The 27,462-nt window shown below is 38.0% G+C and overlaps 1 long non-coding RNA gene across 2 annotated transcripts in view; it reads left to right on the top strand.

Moving 5' to 3' along the window:
- The window catches only part of LOC127522729 (uncharacterized), a 31,856-nt gene that overhangs the window by 3,818 nt on the left and 576 nt on the right, over positions 1-27,462 (top strand). The window contains exons 2-5 of one of the 2 annotated variants that reach the window (XR_007932663.1): positions 22,915-23,509; positions 24,161-24,257; positions 26,894-27,047; positions 27,271-27,407. This is a non-coding gene — a long non-coding RNA (uncharacterized LOC127522729). Of the gene's footprint in view, positions 1-22,824; positions 23,510-24,160; positions 24,258-26,893; positions 27,048-27,270; positions 27,408-27,462 lie in introns of both variants that reach the window. The other variant, XR_007932662.1, reaches the window with a different exon arrangement.

Genomic DNA, 27,462 nt, shown 5'->3' with positions numbered 1-27,462 from the left:
GAATTTGTGGCGGCTTTTCTAAAAATTTGCGGCAATATTTACAGCATTTCTTGTTGTTTTGCAGTGAAAATATACAATAGACAACATTCTTTTAACATTGTTATTACTTTTCTGACCTTGAGAACCATTGCAGGGCAGTAGCACCGGTGCCATTAAGTTCTAAGGTAGCACCAGCCCCTGATTTGGCAGCGCTGTGAGGGCTGACAGAAAAGCACTGAGCTTGAGTTGAGATGCAGATAATATTAACTTTTATTTTATTACTATATTTAATAAATATTAAAACTATATACTAGGGTGTGGAAATGGCTAATAAGCCAATATGTGCTCCTCTGCAGCATCTACTACAGTGGTAATTTATTGTATTTTTTATTTCTAAATAAGTATTTGCTTTCCCTCATCGTGAAACTTTTAGTTTTACAAATGGGGACAAACTATGAAGGATGAACAAGTAATGTTTTGAACATCACATTAAAAATAACATTCAAATTGGGCAATATTTAAAGCTGCAGTCTGTAAGTTTTGCCTCTTTGTCGCCATCTCTGTTTGAAACCTGGAATTGCAGTTATTTGTGGAATTATCATTTTTACGTGGGTTGTGGATTGGCACGACTCCTCAGCGTGGATGAATCTAATGTTTGCTGTCAGTCACCACACCTGTGTGGATACTGTACTTCAGAATCACAGATTCTATGTCTGAAGTATGACCAAAATAAGAATTATCACTGGAAAATGTCATCTGAAGGAGTATGTAACAATTCTGCCACTTTTGTTCTGACCAACTGAGAAAAAGCATAAATAGATTTCTGTAACCACTCTGCAGTCTTTTGCTTTTGACTACGGGTGAATCTCCAGTTGTCACTGACAATTGTCATTTGGACATTTCTGGATTACAATCCACCATCAAAATGATAAGTTTAATTATTTCAGCTGCTGTGAGAAAAGGCTATAAATGATCCGCTACCAGTAGCATCCTCTCATATAGCCTACTAGCTGGGACTCCTTCTTTCTGTTTACAGACGTGATGTAATGACGCAAAGACGAACGACTGCATGCTCGAATTTCCCGCGGAAACCCACCAGTGTGATAATAAAATAATAAAACATTATTACAAGCTTTATAGTAAAACATTATTACAAGCTTACTGTTGTGAATTGGGCTAAGGTAAGGAGATAGCTTTGAACACTGGCTGGTTATGTAGGCTACTTGCTCAAAAATTGATTTTGGATCATTTTTAACCAAGTTACGGACAGCAGTGCAGGGAAAAAGCTGTGAAAAGTGCTGGGAAAAGTTGTGTGACGCAGGTAAAAAACCTGCGTGAAGTTGGCCCCACACCCAATGCAAAACGTCGGCAAAATAGTCTCAATCGTTTGTGCTCCGTTTGTGCTGTAAAAATTTTCTTGTGCTGCTTTGGTTTTTTTTATATATTAAAAAATATTTATAGGTCATTCTTTATATATATACCCGTCAGGCATAACATTATGACCACTGTCAGGTGAAGTGAATAATCAAAAATCAACATTTATTTATACAGCCTATTACAACACTCAAGGTGAACCAAAGTGCTTTCCAATAAAAACAAAACAATAAAAACAAAAATTAAAAGGCAACAACAAAAAAATACATAAAATACACAAAAATGTCACAACAATTGCTATATATTAAAAGCCAGTCTAAATAAATAAGTTTTAAGCTTAGCTTTAAAAAGGCCCAGGTTAGTAATGGTGCGCATATCAGCGGGAAGCTTATTCTAGAGTCTAGACCCAGCTACAGAAAAAGCCCGGTCACCCCAGTGTTTGTACCGTGACCTTGGGACTTCTTTAAAAACAAACAATAAAATCTTAAAATCAACTCTAAAAGAAACTGGAAGCCAGTTGAGCGAATAAAGAATTGGGGTTATGTGCTCACGTTTGCATGTGTTGGTTAAAAGACGGGCTGCAGCATTCTGCACCCGCTGAGGGCGCCTGAGGGACGACTGTGAGACACCAGCATAAAGCAGATTACAATAATCTAATCTTGAACTGATAAAAGCACGAATAGCTTTCTCAAGGTCAGAGCGATTCAAAAATGATTTGACCTTGGCCAAAAGACGTAGCTTAAAAAAACTAGCTTTAACCACGCTGTCAATTTGTTTATCAAATTTCAGGCTACTATCAAAAGTCACACTGAGATTTCTGATAGTTGGTCTAAGCTTTGAAGTCAGCACATCAAAGTCAGAAGTTACAGACTCTCCAAATAAAATATATTCAGTCTTTTCTTCATTTAAATGAAGGAAATTTTGCTCTAACCATAGTTTAATGTCATAAATGCAATCAATTAGAGACCCAACAGCGTCAGCATTTTTTGGACTCATAGGCAAATAAATTTGCAAATCATCCGCATAGCAGTGAAAAGCTATATTATGCCTGGCTATGATGGACCCAAGAGGCAGCATGTAAATTGAAAATAAAACAGGCCCGAGAACAGAGCCTTGTGGCACCCCGCAAGAGAGAGAAGTGGTGGAGGAGGACGAGTCCCCAATCACTACAGAAAAGGTTCTATTGGTCAAATATGACGAGAACCACAGAATTGTGGTACCCTGAATGCCAACAAAGTAATTAAGGTGAGACAGAAGGACTTCATGGTCCACTGTATCAAAGAACAAGTAGCACTAGAATAACAGGGCTCTTGGCATCAACAAACCGAGCAATATTGTTGTGCACCTTTAACAGTGCAGATTCAGTGCTATGTTGCGATCTGAGTCCAGACTGGAATTTCTCAAAAATAGAGTTATTTTATAAAAAAGAATGTAATTGTATAAAAATGACTTTTTCTAATATTTTTAAAAGAAAGGGCAGGTGGGAAACTGGTCTGAAATTAGACAAGACTGAGGGATCCAGATTTGTTTTTTTTAAGAAGAGGCTTAACCACAGCATGTTTGAAAGCAGCAGGGACAGATCCTGAGCTAAGACATATATTAATGAAAAGCAACAGAAAAGGCCCTACAGTGGTAAAAACCTCTTTTAGCAATTTGGTTGGAACAAGGTCCAAGGGGCAATTTGTAATTTTCATTTGTTGCACTACGTCATTAAGGAATGATAGTGAGACCGGTTCAAACTGTTGAAACACCACAGAATGTGCTGCAGCGACAGCTAAATCAGTTCCAGAGCTCTTAGTCGTGAGTTGTCTGACAGACTCCACTTTATTAATAAAAAAGTGAAGAAAATTCTCACAAGTGGAGACTGAGGCATCAGTCAGAGGACAGGTATGTGGGTTCACAACAGAATTAATTGTGTTAAACATCACCCTGGGACAATGCCCACTATTGGTGATAATATTTTACAAATATTTCAACTTTGCACTGATAATCTCTTCATCACGACACCTGTTAGTGGCTGGGATATATTAGGCAGCAGGTGAACATTTTGTCCTCAAAGTTGATGTGTTAGAAGCAGGAAAAATGGGCAAGTGTAAGGATTTCAGCGAGTTTGACAAGGGACAAATTGACGACAGGGTCAGAGCATCTCCAAAACTGCAGCTCTTGTGAGGTGTTCCCTGTCTGCAGTGGTCAGTATCTATCAAAAGTGGTCCAAGGAAGGAACAGTGGTGAACCGGCGACAGGGTCATGGGCGGCCAAGGCACAATGATGCACTAAGGGAGCGAAGGCTGGCCCGTGTGGTCCGATGCAACAGACAAGCTACTGTAGCTCAAATTGCTCAAGAAGTTAATGATGGTTCTGCTAGAAAGGTGTCAGAATACACAATGCATCGCAGTTTGTTGCATATGGAGCTGCATAGCCGCAGACCAGTCTGGGTGCCCATGCTGACCCCTGTCCACCTCCGAAAGCACCAACAGTGGGCACGTGAGCATCAGAACTGGACCATGGAGCAATGGAAGAAGGTGGCCTGGTCTGATGAATCACGTTTTCTTTTACATCATGTGGATGGCCGGGTGCGTGTGTGCATTGTTTACCTGGGGAACACATGGCACCATGAATGCACTATGGGAAGAAGGCAAGCCAGTGGAGGCAGTGTGGTGCTTTGGGCAATGTTCTGCTTGGAAACCTTGGGTCCTGCCATCCATGTGGATGTTACTTTGACATGTACCACCTACTTAAGCATTGTTGCAGACCATGTACACTCTTTCATGGAAATGGTATTCCCTGGTTTCTGTGACCTCTTTTAGCAGGATAATGCTCCCTGCCACAAAGCAAAAATGGTTCAGGAATGGTTTGAGGAGCACAACAAGTTTGAGGTGTTGACTTGGCCTCCAAATTCCCTAGATCTCAATCCAATCGAGCATCTGTGGGATGTGCTGAACAAAGAAGTCTGATCCATGGAGGCTCCACCTCACAACTTACAGGACTTAAAGGATCTGCTGCTAACATCTTGGTGTGACGAGAATACTTTTTGTGCGCCAAAAAAAAAAACAAAATAATGACTTTTCAACAATATCTAGTGATAGCTGATTTCAAAATACTGCTTTTGTTTCGAATCAGTGGTTCGGATCGCGTGTCAAACTGCCAAACTGCTGAAATCATGTGACTTTGGCGCTCTGAACCACTAATTTGAAACAAAAGATTCTAAGCAGTGTTTTAAAATTGCCCATCACTAGATATTGTTGAAAAGTTATTTTGTTTTTTTGGTGCACAAAAAGTATTCTTGTCACTTTATTATATTAAGGTAGAACCACTGTACTCACATGAACTGTTTTAAATATGTTTTGACTACCTTTCTGGATCTTGAGAGGTTTGGTGACATTGCTGACAATAGAGGCCTCACTGAGCCATCGGATTTCATCGAAAATATCTTAATTTGTGTTCCGAAGATGAATGAAGGTCTTATGGGTGTAGAACGACATTAGGGTGAGTAATAAATGACATTATTTTCATTTTTGTGTGAATTAACCCTTTAAGTAGAAAATCAAATTAGCCTACCAGGTACACGGACCCCAATAAAACATACAATATAGTTATTTCATTATTTCTTTACAAACAAAAACGAAAAAAACAAATAAAGAATTATCATCAATTAATTATGTGATCATGATCAATTATCATTCAGGAAACATACAATATTATATAAACCTTTCAACAACGTTGATTTGTGTACTGGGAGTATTTTCTGTGATGATTCCATATTTCTTTTAAACATGAAACTGTTATTCTTGGTTTTACATATTATGAGAGAAAAGAGTTGGATGTTTTTTATTTAATCAATCTTATTTGTTTTTGGCTAAATATTTTATATACACAAGTGTAAAGTTAGTAGGCTAAGAGTAAACATTTCTTTAACCTTTTACTTGAAGACTTAAAATAGATTATATAATTTCTGATTCTTCAAATAATTTTCTAATAAGTAAGCTGTGAAAACTATAAAGGTGGAGCAGCGCTAACAGCATGAACTAAGACAGATAGATAATCATATTTGAAAAGACAAGCAGCAAGATTATAGGCTAAGGATGAAGGTGCTGCAGATCCGGACAGCTGATAGCATGACAAGGACATTGAGTGAGCATACATGAGCGGAGTGAAGCAGCACAAAGAAAATTTCACCGACACAAACCAGCACAAACGAAGCACAAATGACTGAGCCTATTTGGAGTCAAATGGGAGCATGTAGGGGGCTGGTGACATCATTGCTTATAATTCAATGTCTAATATTTTAAAAACCGAAGCAGCACAAACCAAAATTTTACCGGCACAAACAAAGCACAAACAAACAAGACTATTTGGAGCATGTTGGGGGCTGAGTGACCTCAGAATGACCTAAAAAATGTTCTTTTGATATTTTAAAAACTAAAGCAGCACAAATGAAACTTTTACCGGTACAAACCAGCACAAACAAAGCACAAACAAACAAGACTATCTGGGGTGAATTTGGAGCATGTGGGGGGCTGAGTGACGTCATCACCTATAATTCAAAGTTTAATATTTTAAAATCGGAAGCAGCACAAACGAAACTTTTACCGGCACAAACCAGCACAAATGATTGTGACTGTTTGGGGTGGGGTGGGGTGGGGTGGGTGGTGACCTCAGAATGACCTATAAATATTCTTTTAGTATCTAAAAAATCAAAGCAGCACAAACAAAAATTTTTACGGCACAAACCAGCACAAATAGAACACAAACGGTTGAGACTGTTTTGCTGACGTTTCGCGTTGGGTGGGGGTACTTAAAATCTCTCAAAAAAATTTGACCATTTCTGCCACAAGTTATTTCTGTTAGTGTTAGTGGCACAATGTCTCTCATGGTTTCCAGACTGCACAGCGCTGGGAAGAAAGCTCTTGAATTCACCGCAGAATTAACATCGCTGTGAAATCTTGTGAGAAGCATTCATCACAGAATTCTATGTTAAACCACAGATATCAGATCAAACAGTTTCCACGTCGACACTGTTTCACTAGTTCACATATCCATATAATTAAATAAAGTTATGCGTATTTGGTGTGCTGTCCGGGGGGAGGGCTCCGAGCTCGGAATTTTGGCCCAAACCCAGAGTACTCCCCCCGATGTGGTAATAATAGATAGAAATATAAGTGAGGAGGTGGGGTGGTGGAGGGATGCTGATAAACTGTCAACGAACAAAGGTAAGTCTGCAGCAGTGGCACAAAGAAAAAAAAAAGAAAAAAAAAAAAAGAATTAGAGATGCAGAATGGGTTAATTGTTAAATAATGTGATGTAATGTATCACTACTGCTTATCTAAAACATGGAAAATTCAGTATTTAAAGCATGCCATAGGGCATTGTTTGTAATATTTTTCTACAAACAATGTTTGTATTGAAGGCTATGAAAACAAACATGAATGTAACCATGTAGTCTATGTTATATTATGCGCAAAAAAAGGGGTCAAATTACATGAGGCCTACATTCTAACATTGTGACACTACAATCTAAAAACAAAATAATGCTTTTTAAAGCAGAAGTTACATTCACTAAACTAAAAATAAAAATAAAAAAAGCACAGACTAATTTTTAGTCTATTATGATTACCCTACAATAATCACTTTACAGTTACTGCTATCATAAAAATACACTTAGGTGTAAGTTCGAAATTCTACATATGGCACATTTATGTTCGCAAACAAAAACAAATAATCAACAACAAATATTTTAGCTAAATGTATATTTTAGTCAGAATTCTTGCGCTCCGTCTGTTTGGAGCGCACAGCGGCGCTCGTTCACGGAAGTTTGTGTTTCCACTCCTGTCTCCTGGACAGCAAAATGGAAATATTTTCTCAACTTTCTAACATTTACAGATGGAGAAAATGTCTGTGAAATGTAAGTTATGCACTAAGGAAATTATTGGATGTCACTTTAGCTTAGGGATTTAAAAATAGAGACATTTCCACCAATCGCTGCACAAGTTAAGGTTACGTATGATGACGAAAGCATGTTAGTGCCAGTCCTCCCGGAACCCATAGAGAATGCATTGCAGTGCCTGCAGTTCAAAAAAAAAGTTTTTTGAATGGAAGTCTATGGGAGCACTCGGGGAAAATCTCGGCCAGAGTGAAATCGCCCAAAAAGAGGCGGTGCTCTACAGAACGTGATTGACGCTGATTAGACTATAGCCTATATCCAGAGGCAGAACAAAACAGCCTAGCAGTGACAGCTAGCGTAACACTGTGGTTGAAAAAAATCCGTCCCTTTCTCATTTGGTGGTGCGTCACCCTATTGCCCTAATGAAGAAACCGCCCTGTTCTGCAGTATATATACCTCTTGTTGTTGGTTGAATTGATTAGCTGAATGCTTTCCACTTGTGCTAATTAGGTTAATTATCTGAACCTGCTCCTCCCGAACTTTGTTAATAAAACATCATTTTAACTGACCTGTGGTTTAACAGAATTCTGCAACGAATGTGAGTTTCCTTTCTGTCAAGTTAAATTTCACCTTAAACAAAGCAGCACAATATTTTGTAATTATGAAATAATTTATCATTATGGATACCTGACTTCAGTTGTCCTGTGATGCACCAAAATGAAAATTCTTGAATGAAACTGATAACCGTACCTCTGGACACCCTGAAACTGACAATGATTATCTTAAATTGTACAATGTGATTTTCTTATTATATTTTGTGTTTGTTTGGATTTCTACAAGAGTCTGTCCATGTTTGTTGGCTTTCCATGTTTTATGGGGACATACCAGAGACAAAATGATTTTTATACTGTACAAACTGCATGTTATATCCCCTAACCCTAAACCTACCCATCACAGAAAACTTTCTGCATTTTTACATTTTCAAAAAACATCATTTAGTGTGATTTATAAGCTGTTTTCCTCATGGGGACCAAAAATTTAACGTAGGGTTTACCTTAATCACACACACACACACACACACACACACACACACACACACACACACACACACAGACAAAGGTGCGCGTCTCTCTCAACTGTAAACAAGCACAACCTTGTTGCCGTCAACATATCAACCATCATCAGTCGTCGTTTAGATCAAATGTAATTAAACCTGGATCATTCACAACATTTTAGATCTGGCTTACTTTAGCTTTATTGCAGTTCACTTAAATATTTATGAATTCTGCCTTCTCTGTCTTACTGTGAATGAAGCACTTGTTATATTTTTCATATTCTCAGTTGTGTAGTTAATAATCATTAACAGAACATTAAATAAGAATGTGTGTACATAAAACTCACTCTTGGTTTCTCTATCTGGAATCTGAACCTGATATTTTTTGCCCAGAATAGTCACAAATGGAATCTAGAGCTCTTCTGGAGTTCAAATTCATTAGGTTAGTGAGTGAGTCAGAGCACTGGTGCAAAATGCTTGTCAGAGTGCTTTATTATTGCTGGCTGGGTTTACTGCATAGGGTAGATCTTGACATTGTCAATATACACAAGCAAATTTTCAGGGCAAACAAAGAACAAGAGTAATGTGGAAAGCCTGTTTGGTGTTAAGAGACTGCCAACATTCAATACCATGTAAAGTCTGACATATGAAACTTTTTGAAATGGAACAGTTTATTGAACCTTTAGACAAAACCTAAAAAAAATCCATATGTGTTTTTCTGTATCATATTTAATACATTAAACTCAAGGAGAGGAAAAAATTATATAAAGGACCAAACTTAGCAAAAATATGCAATGTGGTGCATTTGCAGATATTTAAATGGCCAAATCAATGAGATCTTTGTTAGGGTTTTTTTTTTTTTTCTTCAAGTCACCTTTTTTTCTTTAGCGCTTTTTTCTATTATGACTTAGGCAGCATTACAGGTCAGACGTGAGATTGGGACTGGATCCATATTTAATCCGGTTCCATCTGGTTGAAGATCGGGTTCATCACGCTGGTATGGAGACAGATTTGTTGAGGATCTGTGTCATTGGCTGTCGTGCCGATGAGGCTATAGCAATTAGTGCATCATCAAAACAGCTGGTTAATCTGGGGGAGTGGCACTCCTACTAGACAAAAGACAACATAGTAACTTCTAATACTAAAACAACAACAACACACATGTGTTTATATGCTGTAATATATATAGTATCTCACAGAAGTGAGTACACCCTTCACATTTTTGTAAATATTTTCTTATATCTTTTCATGTGACAACACTGAAGAAATGACACTGCTACAATGTAAAGTAGTGAGTGTACAGCTTGTATAACAGTGTAAATTTGCTGTCCCCTCAAAATAACTCCACATACAGCAAATAATGTCAAAACCGCTGGCCACAAAAGTGAGTACACCCCTAAGTGAAAATGTCCAAATTGGGCCCAAAGTGTCAATATTTTGTGTGGCGACATTATTTTCCAGCACTGCCTTAACCCTCTTGGGCATGGAGTTCACCAGAGCTTCACAGGTTGCCACTGGAGTCCTCTTCCACTCCTCCGTGATGACATCACGGAGCTGGTGGATGTTAGAGACCTTGCGCTCCTCCACCTTCCATTTGAGGATGACCCACAGATGCTCAATGGGGTTTAGGTCTGGAGACATTCTTTAGCAAGGCAGTGGTCATCTTGGGTGTGTGTGTGGGGTCGTTATCATGTTGGGATACTGCCCTGTGGCCCAGTCTCTGAAGGGAGGGGATCATGCTCTGCTTCAGTATGTCACAGTACATGTTGGCATTCATGGTTCCCTAATGAACTGTAGCTCCCCAGTGCCGGCAGCACTCATGCAGCCCCAGACCATGACACTCCCACCACCATGCTTGACTGTAGGCAAGACACACTTGTCTTTGTACTCCTCACCTGGTTGCCGCCACATGCTTGACACCATCTGAACCAAATAAGTTTATCTTGGTCTCATCAGACCACAGGACATGGTTCCAGTAATCCATGTCCTTAGTCTGCTTGTCTTCAGCAAACTGTTTGTGGGCTTTCTTGCGGGGCTTTCCTCTTTAGAAGAAGCTTCCTTCTGGGACGACAGTCATGCAGACCAATTTGATGCAGTGTGCGGCGTATGGTCTGAGCACTGACAGGCTGACCCCCCACCCCTTCAACCTCTGCAGCAATGCTGGCAGCACTCATACGTCTATTTCCCAAACACAAATCCTCTGGATATGACGCTGAGCATGTGCACTCAGCTTCTTTGGTCGACCATGGCGAGGCCTGTTCTGAGTGGAACCTGTCCTGTTAAACCGCTATATGGTCTAGGCCACCGTGCTGCAGCTCAGTTTCAGGGTCTTGGCAATCTTCTTATAGCCTATGCCATCTTTATGTAGAGCAACAATTCTTTTTTTAAGATCCTCAGAAAGTTCTTTGCCTTGAGGTGCCATGTTGAACTTCCAGTGACCAATATGAGAGAGTGAGAGCAATAACACCAAATTTAACACACCTGCTTCCCGTTCACACCTGAGACCTTGTAACACTAACGAGTCACATGACACCGGGGAGAGAAAATGGCTAATTAGGCCCAATTTGGACATTTTTACTTAGGGGTGTACTCACTTTTGTGGCCAGCGGGTTAGACATTAATGGCTGTGTGTTGAGTTATTTAGAGGGGACAGCAAATTTACACTGTTATACAAGCTGTACACTCACTACTTTACATTGTAGCAAAGTGTCATTTCTTCAGTGTTGTCACATGAAAAGATATAATAAAATATTTACAAAAATGTGAGGGGTGTACTCACTTCTGTGAGATACTGTATATACACACACACTATATTGCCAAAAGTATTGGGACACCCCTCCAAATCATTGAATTCAGGTGTTCCAATCACTTCTATGGCCACAGGTGTATAAAATCAAGCACCTAGGCATGCAGACTGCTTCTACAAACATTTGTGAAAGAATGGGTCGCTCTCAGGAGCTCAGTGAATTCAAGCGTGGTAAAGTGATAGGTTGCCACCTGTGCAATAAGTCCATTCGTGAAATTTCCTCACTACTAAATATTCCACGGTCAATCATTCCACGGTGGTATCATAACAAAGTGGAAGCAATTGGGAACAACAGCAACTGAATCACGAAGTGGTGAGCCATAAAATCACAGAGCGGGGTCAGCGCATGCTGAGACGCACAGTGTGCAGAAGTGTAGCATCTGGACCAATCAGACACACAATTATTCATTATATTTAATGAATAATCCAGAAACTCACTCTCTCAAAGTTCTGTGAACCCATCCCCCTAAACTGCAACTAGCATCCCACATGAAGCTAACACACAGACAGAACTAGGAGTCCTGTTACAGGACACAAGAAAACTGATAAGAACTTTTTATGACCATCAGGAATTTGTGACTCTGATTTCATTCTTTCTGAGAAGGACAAATAAACCCTCTTAATCCTATATATAACCGCATGAGAAATGTATAAACGTGTATCCAATTTTCCCCTCTCATGATTTTCCTTTTATAGGGTTTATTCTATGTATTAATTCTCTCTTTTGAACTATTTTGGTATTAATGTTTCAGAGTTGCAAATTTATTTAATTAATGTTACATGTTGCTAACTCTGTGACACATTAGTATTATAAGAATCTAGAAGGTTCTTCTCTCATACATCCAATCCAATGTCTTATGCTAATATCTTGCTACAGAACAAAGACTCGTAAAACCTCCCTCTAAAGGACAACTCCTTATTGGCTCAGACACCTCAAGAGGGTGTGACATCTTCACCCTTTAAAATTACTGATCACAAGATCACACTCTCTCTTTTCCTTTACTGAAAACGCTGATGTGAGGATGATGGTGTATTAGAAGCTTCTAAGGAACCCCAAGCTTGTGCCAGGCTTCGGCCTAGACCTTCCATTCACCAAAGATCCTCTGAATCCAACTGGTTCTCTTTCATCAAGACAATATCAGCAAAGATTCAACGGGAGCCTCCACAAATTGCATCAGGACAGTTTTAATTCAAATGGGCGAGACATGCAAGTATCAAACTTAGTCTCATTATTTGATACATTAAGTATCCTTATCCCTTTTAAAGAAGGGCCTGTTAAAACTAAACTGATGGTTTGCTCAAGGCTGTTGATCTGCTGAATTTCAAACAATGCTGTAACTTCTTGCTTTCCTGTATTCTGCTTCAGCTGTCTCTTTCCCTTGGTAAACTGTATGCATGTATGTGTGTGTTTGTAAGTTTAGTTATGTGTTTGTGATTTAGTTAAATAAAACTTGTGTGCACATTCTTGCGAGTTGATTCTGATCTGCTTATAAAACCAATGCTCCTGATAATGATTACGATCACAGCTACATACTAAGAAAGCAATATTTTTCTGTGGCCACGGAAAATATCTTTTTTGAAAAGTTGATAGATGATCAATACTGAGTGTTCGCTGGCCGAACCGATTAATTGATTGTAATATTAATTCAGCTACATTAAGTTAATTTGATTAACTGATTCATATATTTATAATTAAGTAAAACGAGTTATGCTTAATTATTCATATTTCTTTTGAGCTAATTTGCTTACAGAAGTCCCCAACTTTCTGCAGAGTCAATAGCTACAGACCTACAAACTTCGTGTGGCCTTCAGATTAGCTCAAGAACAGTGTGTAGAGAGCTTCATGGAATGGGTTTCCATGGCCGAGCAGCTGCATCCAAGCCTTACATCACCAAGTGCAATGCAAAACGTCAGATGCAGTGGTGTAAAGCACACCGCTACTGGACTCTAGAGCAGTGGAGATGTGTTCTCTGGAGTGACGAATCACGCTTCTCTGTCTGGCAATCCAATGGACGAGTCTGGGTACTTGCCTGACTGCAATGTACCAAGTGTAAAGTTTGGTGGAGGGGGGATTATGGTGTGGGGTTGTTTTTCAGGGGTAGGGGTTGGGCTTGGCCCCTTAGTTCCAGTGAAAGGAACTCTTAATGCTTCAGCATACCAAGACATTTTGGACAATTTCATGCTCCCAACTTTGTGGTAACAGTTTGGGGATGGCCCCTTCCTGTTCCAACATGTCTGCGCACCAGTGCACAAAGCAAGGTCCATAAAGACATGGATGAGCAAGTTTGGTGTGGAGGAACTTGACTGGCCTGCACAGAGTCCTAACCTCAACCCGATAGAACACCTTTGAGATGAATTAGAGCGTGGACTGCGAGCCAGGCCTTCTCCCCAACATCAATGCCTGACCTCACAAATGCGCTTCTAGAAGAATGGTCAAAAATTCCCATAAACACATTCTTAAACCTTGTTGAAAGCCTTCCCAGAAGAGTTGAGGCCGTTATAGCTGCAAAGTCAGGGCTCCAGACTACGCCTAAAATGGTCGCATTTGCGACTAAAAATATTAATTTGCGAGTGATATTTTTGCTGAGGTCGCCGTTGACGACCATACAAATTCACATGTTATGACTGTAAAATTTGCATGTTATTTGCGTGTTCCATGACCAATAGTCTATCCCATCATTTGCTGTGTTGACATAATTAAATGAGATACTGCTTCACTGAGTTAGAGCACCGAATAATAAACAGGTAGGGAAAAATTTCATACACCAAACAGACGCCAAAGAACTAGAGCTGATGAAAGCCGACTATGTTGTTGCCTCGCGTCAATGCAAAACACAACGTTCTGCTCCTGCATAAAGGAGACAACTGCCTATTTCTTCATATAAATTCATCTAAATTCGTCATTCAAAAGGGAAAACCGGCTCTACAGACTGCAGATACACACACAATGCATCGCATGTTTACCGTTTTGAATATCAATCATGCTGATCATTTTCATTATTTCACTCCGCTCATGCTCATCAGATAAATTTAAGGTCATTAAAAGTCTTCAGTGCCTTAAACAGTATAACAAGAGTATAAACGATCATTTTAAGGCGTCTTATATTTTGTGGATAGAAAAACAAATCGCGATACTCCCTAATGTGATTATTATTAATTTCATTAAATAAATGTTAGTGGTGCATGTTTTAGAGTCAACAGATGGCACTGTTGCGCATTCTTCAGAGCAGCTCGCATTCAATGATTAGCGCACATTTGTCAACCGACTGATTATGAACTAATGCTGATCAATTATCACTAAGTTTACTTTATATTATTTATATTATATTGTGTTGTAAACGGTGGTAGCAACGTAATTTTTTAATCCTCATCTGAACTTGAATGAGCAGCAAAAGTAAAGCACAGACATTTCAAAATAAGAGTCCCGCTGTATTTCAAAGTAATCAAAGTCAAGCAGTATGTATATCAATTGCCACTGTTTGTTATTTGGTTACACAAACCAAATTTTATATATTCATATATTTATTTCAATATATTTACATTTATTTTTATGTGATTCAAAGTAAACTGTTGTAGCTTCAGGAAGGAAGGACTAAGAACATTATTTGACACATATTATTCAATATGAAGATTTTACTAGCATCAGGGTTATTATAGTTAACTAAAACCATTAAAAACATTTTTTACAGCTTGAAATAAATGTTAATACTAAAATAAAAATCTGTACAAACTAAACAGACATGTTTAAAAACAACAAAAAATTAAAACTTAACAAAAAATGAAAGCAGAAAATATAAAAATCTAATCAGATTCAAAATATTAACAAAAACTATAATAGTATTAAGTGAAAATAGTGACATTAATTTCCTAGAAAAGTCACAAGATGAAAAAGCTGAAACTGTAAAGGGGACATATATAAACACAACAGGATGACTAAAAGTAAGTGATTTAAAATTTTAAGTTCATTGTTGTGTGGCTCTTAAAAAAAATATTTGGCGCCTGTTTTTTCCCTCTATAGGAGCCAATGGCTCCTTAATGATTTTTTTTTGTCTGGAGCCCTGAAAGGGTGGGCCAACTCCATATTAAACCCTACGGATTAAGAATGGGATGTCATTAAAGATTATGTGCACGTAAAGGCAGGCGTCCCAAAACTTTTGGAAATATAGTGTGTGTGTGTGTGTATATATATATATATACATACACACACACACACAGTCAAACCAAAAATTATTCAGACATTTTTTATATTTTTAATATATTTGTACTAGTGGGTGCAGGACACTATAGTTCATTTATGTAAGTGAGGATAGCAAAATAAAGTAAACTGTGACATATTATACCCAAAAATTCTTCATACAGTGGACTACCAGTAAAATTTACAAAGATTTGGAACCAAAAATTATTCAGGCACTTTGACCTGACCATGTTTTGCTGAAGTGTTATCTGACATAATTAAGATTATTTTTTTCTGACACAGTTTAACACTGAGATCTTGTCATACTTTATTACCATTTTTTTAAACTATAGTGAATAAATTATAGTGAATAAATTATATTATTTTTACCAAAAATGATAAAAAATCAATTTCCTCATTCACTCCAGGTAACTTGGTACCCTTGAGAGTATAGATCCAAAATGTCTCACATTGTAGAAGACATTTCAAACTATTTCCTCTTATGGTACATGGAACAGATTCAATTCCAATCACTTTAAGGGAGCTCTCACTACCATGACCCACCTCATTATAATCAAAAAATATTGAGAAGGAGTGCACATCCCAAAACCCCAAATTGGGCTCAGGTGCAGGACAACAACAAAAAAAAAAGAACAGTGATGAAAAAAGTCTGCACACTGAAAATAACTGCTCCAATAAATTATTAATTCAATGCAACTAACATTTCGACCAACAGATCTTCATCAGGCACAATATCCATGTGGAATACAATCAGCTCTTTATAGACAACAGGTGTTCAGCTTAATCAAACTGACTCAAGAAGCAGGTGACACATAAAATAACTAAATAATACGAACGAAATAAAAAAATATATACATTGCACAGCATAAATGAGTATACCCCCTCTGAAACTTCTGAAAGTCAGCAATTACTCAATTACTTAGAAGACATGTTAGGGTTCTTCAGAGATATAATGTTCCAGAAAGTCTGCTTAATCAATTACCAAAGAAGCATGTCAAAATTATTCAGGAAAATTAGCTATATTATGTGTCATCTGTTTCTTGAGTCGGTTTGATTAAGCTGAACACCTGTTGTCTATAAAGAGCTGATTGTATTCCACATATTGTGCCTGGGGCACGTTCAAGCTCAAAACGATGCGCAACGTTTTGCTACGGTTTCCGGGTTGAACGACATGTTTCCTGGAAACGGTGTGCAATGGTGTGCAACAGGTTTGAGATACGTATTCTCTTGTTTGGTGGGTGTGTCAAAAATGTTAGCCCAATCAGCAACAACATGTATATAAACCACGCGGTATTGAAGAGACAGCTCGCACAATGGGTCCATGTAAAGTGACTACTGTAACATAAAAATACTATACATATTTATATATTTTGCTATTGACACTTTCATAAACTTTTCTATTCTCATCTGATTATATAATGGTAACGTTAAATATTACAATATCATAGCACAACAATAGTGATAATCAATAATGATAAGCCTAATACTCACAATAAAAATAATAAGGTCATATAGATCATAACACAGTCTCGGATGTAAGAAGTGGATTATCCTTCAATGTTTGTCTTTTCATCCTGAAATGCGAGGTTGGATCACAGTTTCCACAAATCCCTTCACTCGATTGGAATGTTCTCTTTTATTCTGGACAGCAAGGGCAGTGACTGTAACATTGAGCGTATTTTGCAGTATTTAACTTGTATTTATACCGATTTCATCAGGCTCCGAAAATTCTTCAAAAAGAACACAAAGATTGGCCTTCTCAGCTGCCATAGTTGCAACTCTTGCGTCATCAGAACATCCATTGTTCACTCAAGCATTCTTTAACTATTAGCAAATAGTGAGTCATCAAAACAACTGGTTAACCTAGGGGAGTGTTAACGGTACAAATCAGAATTTGAAATTGAGCCTTGAGTATTCAATGTCTGAAATTATTTTTATATTTTTAAAAATTACTAATGTTAAAGGTGATTTACTTACTTCAATTTTCCGGAAATTAACAGATTGTAATACCATTCAGAGCTAATGGTTTTCATCCACCTTGGTTGATTAAAATGTTCCTTATGGGCAGTTTCATATTAAAGGCTTTTTAGTTTAACCATTTAAGTGCCTTGGAATATTTTGTTTCATCAAATGTTTTGATCATGTACATAATCAGTGTTGAGAAAAGTTACTTTTAAAAATAATGCGTTACAATATTGCATTACTCCCTAAAAAGTAACTAATTACATTACCTAGTTACTTTTTATGTAAAGTAATGAGTTATGTTACATTACTTTTTCTCACCTGGGCTTGCTTGTTTGTTTTTAATAACAAAAAACAAAAAGAAGTTATATTTATGGCAAATGTAAAGGCTCTTTTTTTATACAGAGCCCCGCACATGACATGCAGGAAAAAAAAAAAAATAGTAGGCTAAATCGTGCGCATGATTTACTAATTCGTTCCCTCGATTTGCTAAATCATGCGCACAACCTATAAATGGAGGGAACGAATTAGTAAATCGTGTGCACAATTAACTTTTTTTCCTGCATGTCATGTGCGGGGCTCCGAACTTTCTCATAAGTGAAATGAATAAGCAAATGCAATGCAAAGGAACTGCAAATTCACATCTGTACAGTTAGAGGGTGCAGCTCAAACAAACATTTCAGCCAAGCTGCCATTCTGGATTGCAGAAGAATAGGACGCAGGGGAAGTTCAACACTCTTACTTCAGCAAAATGTAATGTTTATATGGATCATAGGTCAGCAGCAAAGACATTGGTTAATAATGATTAAATACATGAAGGATATTTAATTATTGAAGGTTTGTGTAATATTCTGAGTTTGCATTTCACTGTTTTTATTAATTTTGAGGAGTACTGAATTGAAATGAAATGAGTAAATGCGTGCTTAAATTTAATCTTGAACTAAAATAACCATCATGTTCACACAGTGCACACCTCTGCACTTAAATTTCTCTCAACATAGGGACAGAAGAGGTGTCTGTAAATGGGAAATTGGAAAACAAGGTATATTATCTCTGAGTCAGTTGTTTGAAAAATTAAGTCAGATATTTTGTTGTAAATTTAAATGTAATGCATTACCTTCCTAGTTACTTAAAGCTGCTGTCCCTAACTTGTTTTGGTTAAAAATGATCCAAAATCAATTTTTGAACATGTACATAACCAGCCAGTGTTCAAAACTATCTCCTTACCTTAGCCCGATTCACAATAAGCTTGTAATAATGTTTTATAATTCGGGTGGTACTGGGGCGTTTCCGTGGGAAATTCGAGCATATCATTGCGTCACATAAAGAACGAGTCCCAGCTAGTACACTACATCACGTGAGAAGGATCATTTATAGTCTTTTCTCACAGCAGCTGCAATAATTAAACTTATCATTTTGATGGCGGATTGTATGGTATGACAAATTAATGTTAGAGATTAGATCTATAGGTAACGCTAATACACACTACACATAGTCACACAATGCTGATGTTGTTAACATTAACAATTTGAGAAAGTATAACAATAATAATAATTTGCACAGTTTGACGTGATCCGAGCTAAGCGATCGTTAGATTTAATCACCTTGTTTTTTCCCCTCTCAATTGGTCAGAACAAAAATGGCAGACATATTACTTGTTCAGAAGACAGTTTCCGTTGAAAATTCTTACGTTGGTCATACTTCAAGACTACAATCTGTGATTCCAAAAAACAGTATCCACACCAATGTGGTGACTGACACCAAACATTAGATTAATCCGCGCTGAGGAGCCATGCCGAGGCACAATGCACACAGAGATAATAATTCCGCAAACAACTGCAATTGCAGGTTTCAAACAGAGATGGCGACAAAGTGGCAAAACTACAGACTGCAGCTTTAAAAAAGTAATCTAATTACATAACTCACGTTACTTGTAATGCATTACCCCCAACACTGCTGATAATTTAATGGCCTTAGGAATTTGCATATTAAAGCTGCAGTCCATAAGTTTTGCCTCTTTGTCGCCATCTCTGTTTGAAACCTGCAATAGGTTGTTTGCAATCACGTGGTTCTGGTGACGCGTGAAATTAATGTGGAGGGCAAGCAGTAAAAATTAGAATGGAAGAGATGGGGAAAAGTCTGTACTGTGCTGGTTTAGAAAGGTATAAACAGAAAATCACAACATATTTTGGACGGGAACCTTATGTTATGAAAAGGAGCGATTTTTCTACTGAATTGAATTGACTTGACTGCCATCGAGGAGGTAGATATAGAAAATGTAAAGCTGCCGTCACACCATCTTCAGGTCTGGGTTTGTTTATATTGTGCTGCCTTTCTGCTAGCGAAGTTAGGGCAGTATTTTTGATTTTCTGTCATGATTGTGAAAAATGTTGCCATTGTAGGTCATTTATGCTGAATCGAGAATTGCAGCAGGAGCTCACATCATCGTTCAGGGAAAAAACTGGACGGTGTAATACAATTTTCGCCTTTTCTATGTGTAAAAACACACTAAGGGAAGCAGGTTGAGGTGGTGACGGGAAGACGCCGTATAGCAAATCTAATAATGTCACTGATTGAACCCACTCCCTATCACTCAATAAAATAATCACAGCTGAGTGTTTTTGAAAGTGTTGTATTTTGTTTGGTTTAATAATTAACATTACATTTGCGAGTATGACTCTCACTCGTCTTGTGAATGAGTAGCCTATAACTTGCACGCAGCCACTTCAAAACTGTTCACGAGTTTCTATGGGTTTGATTTTGGTTGTCATTTGTTGAAATAAATACAAAAAATAAATAAATAAATAGTGTGTCTGTGTTTGTCATAGACTGTGAAAACGGTGTCTGTCCGCTGAATGCCCCTCCGATTCTCCTCCGTGGCTATATGGGAAAGTGAATATTTACAAAGAAAACATTAAAACTACAGTTACATTTACACCCTTCCAACAAAGAAATTGATCAACTTCTGTCAGCTTGTTGAACACATTTTTTTATTTGGACATTTTCTAAAATATTATGATGGCTGAAGCAGCAGCACGTGCCCAGCGCGTGACACTGTTTTCACGGTAACCAGATCAACATTGTAAACGGAATTCTACAAAACTAAAGTGAAAACACAAAATTATCATGCAATGGGATAAAATATCTTCTCTTCCCTAAGAACGATGCCATGAAGAACGTGAATATTTAACCAAGTCAAAAACAAAAAAGGAAAGCAGGTATCCATATTCATTTCAGTATCAGCAGACGCAAAACGCTATAAAAGGTGACAACTTTTAAAATTAAAAAACAATATAAGTTACGTAAACGATAAAAGCTCATTTAGGTTTCTCGATTTGATAGATTTGAGAAACCATAAACAACGCAAAACATATGAATTTTGAGTTTGTGATAGGATTCCTATATAGAAAAATCACTCCTTGCCCTCCAGCCGCATTTCGCGTGCAACAATGAGGTCATGTGCAAACAACCTATAGACCTTATGCGCCAGAGAAACAAGCGCGCCGCCATCTTTATAATATTGTCTTTGAACTTCCGTTTTCGCGGTAGCTCTGTATATTTCTATGGCATCGCTGTCAAAGAATAATTAGCTGGTGAAGTGGATTTTAAAGCGAGCACTTCATTCATAAATACGTAAGATCGCTGTGGAAATACAAACTGGAAGTCAAAAGACAACGAGCGCAGCGCTGAAAAGGGGCGGAGCTACATAAGGTCTATTGCAGTTGGAATTATCATTTTTACATGGTGTAATGATGGGTCGGCAGAGCGGGGATCCATTTGCAAGCTTTATTAAGAACAGTATTTACACAGGTAGACAGGGGCAAAGGCAGGAACATAAACAGGGACAGGCAAGGGTCGAGGCAGGCAGCAAACAATCACAGTCCAGGAAACAGGCAAAGATCAGGGCAGGCAGCAAGGGTCACAGAGAATAAACAATCCAACGGTAACAGGGAAAACAGTCCACAAGGAAACGCTCAGAGTTGATCACCGGGGCAAATCAAGACTTCGCCAAGGGTGTGTGTGTGTGTGTGTGTGTGTGTGTGTGTCTTAAATAGTCCAGGTAATGATCTGCAGGTGTGTGTGGCAATTGGTGATTGGTGCATGTGATTGGAAGGGAGGATTATGGGAAGTGGAGTCCAGGAACTGACAGGAACAGACAGTGATCGTGACACATGGGTTGAGCATCAGCACGGCTCCTCAGCGCGGATGAATGAATGTTTTGAGGAGAATGTGTGGCTGTCCGCACCGGTGGACAGCACCAGTGGATACTGTACTTCAGAATCACAGACTGTAGTCTTAGAAGTATGACCAAAATAAGAAATTTCACTGGAAAATGTCATCTGAGCAAGTAAATAACAAATTTGCCACTTTAAATCACGCTACCAATGGTGATTAAATCTAACAATCGCTTAGCTCATATCACATCAAACAGTGCAAATTATTATTTTTGTTATACTTCGTTTTCAAATTGTTAATGTTAACAACATGAGTATTGCGTGAAATTTAGTGTGTATTAGTGTTACCCGTAGATATCAATTTCTGTACAGTCTAATCTCTAACGATACAATCTGCTATCAAAATGATAAGTTTAATTATTCCAGCTGCTATCAATGATTCGTCACCTGCAGCATCCTTACATGTGATATAGCCTACTGGGACTCCTTCTTTATGTAAACAGACGTGATGTAATGACGCAAAGACTAATGGAGGCATGCTCGAATTTTCCTGCGGAAACCTACCAGTACCATTCGAATTAGAAAACATTATTAAGTTTACCGTTGTGAATTGGGCCAAGTTAAAGAGATAGTTTTGAACACTGGCTGGTTATGTACTTGCTCAAAAATTGATTTTGGGTCATTTTTAACCAAAAATAGTTACGGACTGCAGCTTTAAATATGATACAATAGGCTTTAAATGTTTACTTTTTTCCATTAAATTAAATCAGAAATAACCCCGACCCTCCACAGAACAAGTGTTTTGGAAAATGGATGGATGGATGACACGACACAATAAATAATCTTCCACCACCAGAACTGTGCAAAACCACCAGATGCTATTAATCTTCCCAAGTCTGACAAAATCTATTTCAAAATGCACCAGAATCTTGCAAAAGTTTATAATTCAAACACAGGAATTCAATACAAGGGGGGCCGTGGCCCATGGAAACAGCCGCAACCCTTCAGCATACTGTAATCACCCCATCGCCGATGACTCATCACTCACAGGAAATATTGAGCAGCAGAATTTCGAAGGTCTGTTCTAACTCAAACCAGCACGCACCGCTCAGAACTGCTGATGTTTAATGAGCATGACTCTCGAGCTTTTATGTGCAGTGTATGAAGATTCAATATCTAGATACCAGTATATATATCTTTATAAAGAGGAAGTGAGCGACAGATATTATTTATATAGAGAAAAATAGATGATTTCCTAAGGTCAGTTCTAACTCCGAAAAGCTGCTGTATGTGTTTGTGTGACTAAAAGGGGAATGGACACTTCATGCTTGGCAAAAGTTCAGGAAACACTGAGTTGCTTCTGTACCGAGCCTCTTAACATTTTTTTTTTAAAAAAAGGTAACGCTCTGCCAAGAGCTGGGAACCCTGCCAAAACACTCCCCAGAACCGAGGAATGGAAACTGAAACACACTCTTTCACTAAAAACAGGAGGGAGGTGACTTTTGGTTTTCCTAGTAACGGCAAGGATAACCTCTAGCTGTCACGTTGCAGCAAGCTGTGTGTTTGGAGTGTGGAGGAACTGGACGGCAGGTCCCAACATCAGGAGCAGAGCCACTCCCCTTTCCTGAGCTGAGCTTGGAGGGGAAACCCACGCTTTAAAAGTTTCATTTCACTTAGAAGAGAGTCTCTCGCTGGACTCACACCCACCAGCCTATTCTTTTCGGACATCTCCAACCTGAAAGTGACCGTGTGCCTCAGGATGGCAAACTCCAAATCTTCTCAGACTACTCGTAACATTGTGATCGCCTGCCTGGCCCTGTGGTCGATCATCTCGATTATTATTATTGTGGTATGGGCCACTTCGCCTGATATGAAAGAAGCCAGTCAGTGTCGCAAGGAGATGCAAACTCTAACGGTGAAGCATGACAAGGAAAAAGTCGTGTGGGTCAAAAACCAAAGAGCCCTCGAGGAGCTGGTGAGACAGGGATGGAGGAACCAGACTACCCTACAGAAGCAAATCGACCAGAACAAGGAGCAAATACAGAATCTGAATTTGTCTTTGAATGACAGGTTGCAAGAAATTGTGAGTTCATCTCCTTGTTTTGTTTGTTTTAAAAACTCTTTCTTCTAGTCTCAACCTCAGTATAAGATAACAGATTGTGGAGTTATAATAACCGAGATGTTTTACTCTGAAAAACCAAACAAAACAAAAAAAACAAAAACAAAAAAACCACATGCCTTTTAAGTTTCATTTTTGAACATTTTATGAAACTCAAACATGAAACTGGCTTTGTTTTACATAATGAGCCCCAACGGGAAGTTGTGAACAGGTCAGGTTGAGTTAAATCAGAACAGTTATGCAAATATCTGCCAAATCAAATGATCTGAAGATTAAACGCAGCTTTTGACCAATGAGGGGGCAGGATATTAATCACAGCTCTTCCTGGAAAAACTTTCCTGATAATGTTCACATTGTCTCTGGGGTTATTATGTTTGTGCCAAAATATTTTTCTTTTATTTAAGGGCGTTATATTGTAATAAAAGAGGTTCTGTCTTGATTTTTTTGTGGCCATGTTTATGTCAAATGCCGTTTTTGACCTCTGAAGGTGATGGCGTTCACTCACACGCCCGTGAGATCTGACAGCCACACCTTAATGTCTTAGTGCGAACATCCATGGCCGAACCTCACCCTGGTTATGAACTTATGTTTAATTAACCCTCTGTTTCTCCACAGACCATTCTGACTGGAAACATCACAATTTTGGAGAGCAAGATTGAGGAATACAAACTCATCGAGGGAAACCTCACTACAGAAATCAGCCTGCAGAAAGGTAGGAAAATTCACATCAGAGTTTTTCCTCTCATCAGAGAAGCCATGAAAGGAGCGCTCTCTCCCTCTGACGATATTCTTAGATGCATTTTCCCATGTAACCATAGAAACTCGGAAGAGACAACAAATAGGCAGGACTTGTTTGTGAGATGGAATTATCTACGGTGGCTGCTATAATAACATTAAGAGAGCTAACTAGCGGTACCATTCCTATAAAACTCTTCTATTTTTGGTTAGATTACTTTTTATATATACTTCAAATGTGCATTTAAGTATTATGTTCACAGAAAACTTTGTCAAGTTCAATATAATTAAAAATTACACTGCTGTTCAAAGGTTTGGGGTCAGTAATATTTTTAAAGATGTTTTTGATAGAAGTCTCTTATATTTGATTAAAAATAGAGTAAAAAAGTAATATTTTGAAATATTGTTACAATTTAAAGTAACTTTTACTTTATTTTAAAGTACTTTCACTCTATTTTAATATATTTTAAAATGTAATTTATTAATGTGGTGGAAAAGCTGAATTTTCAGCAGCCATTACTGCAGTCTAAATCATTCTAATATGCTGATTTGGTGCTCAAGAAACATTTCTTATTATTACCAATGAAATTATAATGAAAACAGTTGTGCTGGAAACCATGATGCATTTTTTCCCCCCAGAAATTTCTGATGAATAGAACATTTAAAAGGACAGCATTTACTTAAAATATATATTTTTTGTGAAAATGTAAAAGTCCATAATGTCACGATTGATCAATTAAATACACTCTTGCTAAATAAAAATATTAATTTCTTTCAAACAAACAAACAAACAAAAAAATTACTGGCCCCAAACGTTTGAATGGTAGTGTACATGTATTCTACAATTGTGTCAGGATAACAAAATTTAAAGGATTTTGCTGCTCCTTCTATCATTATTTTGGTATAACCCCTCTGAAAACCCAACTTAATCCAGCCTAAGCTAGTTTGCTGGCCTTAACTAGTCTCAAAGACTTTTGTTTTCAGCTGGTCAGAATGGGAGACCAGCTGGCCGCCCAGTTAAACCAGCTAAAACCCCTGCTTGACCTGACTCGGACAACATCTAGACCAGCTTGACCAGGGTGGGAACTGTCTACAACCAGACCAGGCTGGGAGACCGTCTTAAACTAGTTAAAGGGTTAGTTCACCCAAAAATGAAAATAATGTCATTTATTACTCACCCTCATGTCGTTCTACACCCATAAGACTTTTGTTCATCTTCGGAACACAAATTAAGATATTTTGATTAAATCCGATAGCTCAGTGAGGCCTGCATTCACAGCAATGGTACTTCCTCTTTCAAGATCCATAAAGGTACTAAAAACATATTTAAAACAGTTCATGTGAGTTCGGTGGTTCTATTTCAATAATATAAAGCGACGAGAATACTTTTTGTGTGCCAAAAAAACAAAATAATGACTTTTCAGCAATATAGTGATGGGCCGATTTCAAAACACTGCTTCGGAGCTTTACGAATCGAATCAGTGATTTGGATCGCCTATCAATCACGTGACTTTGGCGCTCCGAATCACTGATTCGATTCGTAAAGCTCTGAAGCAGTGTTTTGAAATCGGCCCATCACTATATTGCTGAAAAGTCATTATTTAGTTTTTTTTGGCGCACAAAAAGTATTGTTGTCCCTTTATAATATTGGGGTAGAACCACTAAACTCACATGAACTGTTTTACATATGTTTTTAGTACCTTTATTGGATCTTAATGGAAGTACCATTGCTGTTAATGCAGGCCTCACTGAGCCATCAGATTTAATCAAAATATCTTAATTTGTGTTCCGAAGATGAACGAAGGCCTTACGGGTGTAGAATGACATGAGGGTGAGCAATAAATGACATTATTTTCATTTTTGGGTGAACTAACCCTTTAAGAACATCATAAACTGATTTAGAAGTTAGCTACGATCAACTCAAACTAACTTGGACCATTACATATTTGTTAAGACCAGAAAACCATCTAAGGTTGTTTTTCTCAGCAGGGAACAGTCCTGTTTATCAAAATTTATATTAAGAATTTCAAGTCCAGAATATTGTTTAATTTGGAAAGGATTTCCTAGCCCACTAAACAACTGCAGGAAACGACTCCTGAATGCATGAGATATGAAAATAACAGGGAATACAAAAGTGAGAGAGACTGCACTGATTAAAATCGCCTTGCTCAACCCTTTTACATGCTTGATAAAGTTGTTATCTGGAAAAAGTTATTTGGCTTTGGAAAAACTTTTCACAAAACAGGATAGGTGTGATGTCTAAAAAAACGTTTCACACCAAGGCCATAATTTAACACCAGTGTCAAATTTGAGACAAAGCAGCAAGTGAACAACATCAGCCAGCTACAAGCTACAACTCAAAATAGTGCTCTGACATCATCAAGGCCCCTTTTAAGAAACAAACTGATAAGTTACACCGTGCCTAGACATTGCCTTATAAGCCAATGGATTTTTTTTCGAAGAATGTTTGGCATATTGTTTGAGGAATGTTTGAAGAGGAGTGCTAAATTTGTGAGGAGCTACGTACTATTGGCATTACATAAAAGAATTGAGTACAAAACATTATGAGTTGCAGCCTAATGTCTGAAGAGAGTTTTTCCATTATCATTTTAGACCAGATTGACGCCCTGGAGCACAATTTGACCCTGAAGGCCCAGGAGTTGGCATCTTGTGAGGCTTTACGCCTCGCTTCCAAACAGCTCCAAACTGCCGCAGAGAGACAGACACAGGCCTGCGAGACCACCAAGCAATATTTACAGAAGCAACTGTAAGTCATACAGCATCTCTTCCATTGCTTCAAACTTCATTTCATCACTCTTGAAAGAATTCTTGTTTTATTAAAGCATTTGTTAAATGTCTAAATCAGAATATAAAGCATGCAGTGTGAAAATACCCTGGAAAAATCTTGCATTACAGCACATATATTGTTGCTGATGAGATTAAACTACCACATTTTGTTGCTGAAATGTTTTTTTGTCATTTGATCACAGCGCAAAGTGCAAAAATATTGACCACCTTGAACATGAATATGTTCATGTTGAACTCAATGAGAACGGAGTCCAAGGAATCACCGCAAGTCGTGTTACACTGGCCATAATTGTTTGCATCAGTCTGCTTTTGGTACCATGTAAGTTTAAATGAGTCATATTCAGAATATTTGACTTGATTACAGTCTCTGTTGT

Source organism: Ctenopharyngodon idella, chromosome 11 (assembly GCF_019924925.1).
Source record: "Ctenopharyngodon idella isolate HZGC_01 chromosome 11, HZGC01, whole genome shotgun sequence".
Classification (NCBI taxonomy): domain Eukaryota; kingdom Metazoa; phylum Chordata; class Actinopteri; order Cypriniformes; family Xenocyprididae; genus Ctenopharyngodon; species Ctenopharyngodon idella.
The sequence above is the reverse complement of the archived record's forward strand: the minus strand, read 5'-3'. Positions and strand labels throughout refer to the sequence as shown.